This window comes from Adiantum capillus-veneris, chromosome 9 (genome assembly GCF_014529385.1).
Source record: "Adiantum capillus-veneris isolate H3 chromosome 9, ASM1452938v2, whole genome shotgun sequence".
NCBI lineage: Eukaryota > Viridiplantae > Streptophyta > Polypodiopsida > Polypodiales > Pteridaceae > Adiantum > Adiantum capillus-veneris.
The window spans coordinates 67,257,564-67,259,399 of NC_140939.1; the positions used below are offsets into that span (position 1 = coordinate 67,257,564).

The window sequence follows — 1,836 nt, forward strand, 5'->3', positions numbered from 1 at the left end:
CCCCCCCCCCCCCCCCACACACACACACACACACACACACACAACAACACGCCAACGTGCGTTACGAGAGAGAGAGAGAGAGAGAGAGAGAGAGAGAGAGAGAGAGAGAGAGAGAGAGAGAGAGAGAGAGAGAGAGAGAGAGGAATTTTAGAGAAGACGAGAGAAGCCATGGTAGATTTGGTGGATCTTGACGAGTTCTACATGCGATATTATGTGGGGCAGAAGGGCCTTTCAAAGTTTTTAAAATTCCCAAAATACCCTTGGTTGTAAATTAAATATTTGCAAAAATAAAAAAAGTTGTAGCTTTTCATGAGAAGACTAATTGTCTATCAATACAAGATGCTAAAAGTAAAAATTGAGTTGGTTATATAGGTTTTGGAGATGAATTGCTTCATTATTTTTGGACATAATTGCTTTTTGTTGTGAGGTAATTTGCTACTAAGGCAATTTGTCACTGAGGTAATTTGTGACAAATTACATTCTAAACACTCAAAAACGGGTTTCAATTGTCAATGCGGAATAAAGATTAGAAAATCTTGAACGATCCAACAAAAATAGATACCAGGGTTTTGGGAATTTTTAAAATTTGAGGGGTATTTTGGAAATTTCTTTGAATTAGAGGGGTAGATAATTTTCCCCTTTTTTCGTGTTTCTCTCTCTCTCTCTCTCTCTCTTTTCTTAAAAAAATCACCTATTGAACTTGAACAATATAAAGTAAATAGCAACCAACATGGGGAAGGCTCACAACCAGATTGTAACACCCTTCACTCCAAAAATCTGGGCCAAGACACCCAAAACCTTTGCCTGAGCAATTGAACAATGTCTACATTTGACACGGACAATAGAACTTCAAATACAAGATCTTTGCTGCTTCTCAGGTTTTTTGATGCAAGAATCAATACCAGGGAAATAAACAACTTGCATATAAATAACAAATGACATTTATACTCTGAATTTATTGCCTTGGGCACTCTTTGAAATAAGAAATGTCTCTATTAGCACACAGCTGTATACTTGCATCATCAGCGAGCTCGGCTTCCGTCTTTCCTTGATAATTCGGAGGGCTAGGTGATGCTCCATAGCTGAAAAGCACCTCAACTACATCTCCATGGTTACCATGATGTAGAGGTGCATCTCCATCAATGTCGATCGTCTCTAGCTGAAGTCTCTTAACCTTTTGCTCATCCCCTTGTGCAGCTGTTAGCAGGGCCTTCACAATCTCCACATACCCTCCAGCACATGCATCATGCAAGGGTATAGCTCCATCCTCGTCCTTCACATCAATTGACGCCCCAGCCTCTAGTAAGATCTGAACACAGTGGGGTATGACCATAGAGGCATGCTAAATGCACGGCAGTCTTCAGCAACATCATTCACACTCACGCATAGCTCACCTCGAGCTTGAGAGAGCTCATGAGCGTTGCTAAGCTCTGCTGCCATAAGCATGTTGTTGAGATCGGAAGGGCGATCAAAAGTCTGTTCTTCCTCAAAATAATCATCGTCCTCCTCCTCTATTGAAACTGGCACCACCATACTACGCTCGGGCCTGTAAATGAGCATCTATTCGTAATAACTAGCTCGCGCGACCTCGCTCTAGCAGCACGCCTCGACGGTCCAATAGCTCAAGGAGCAATTTGGAGCGCGAATGTCGCATGTACTGACTCGGAGAGAGATCCGTTGACGCATGTCAAGCGACGCAGCATGGAGAATAATAGGTGCACGTAGAGCTAGGGCGACCACAGACTTATAATATTTTGTTTTTCATAGGTGGCCATTGCCATCAGTTTGAGGATCTAGCTGCCAGTCTCCCAATTTCTCATCATATTCTCCATGTCT

At 42.4% G+C, this 1,836-nt stretch overlaps 1 pseudogene; it reads right to left on the bottom strand.

Annotated features, from left to right (window-relative positions):
• Positions 1-955: 955 nt before the first annotated feature.
• LOC147450611 (uncharacterized) lies at positions 956-1,533 on the bottom strand (annotated as a pseudogene).
• Between the last annotated feature and the right edge of the window lie 303 nt (positions 1,534-1,836).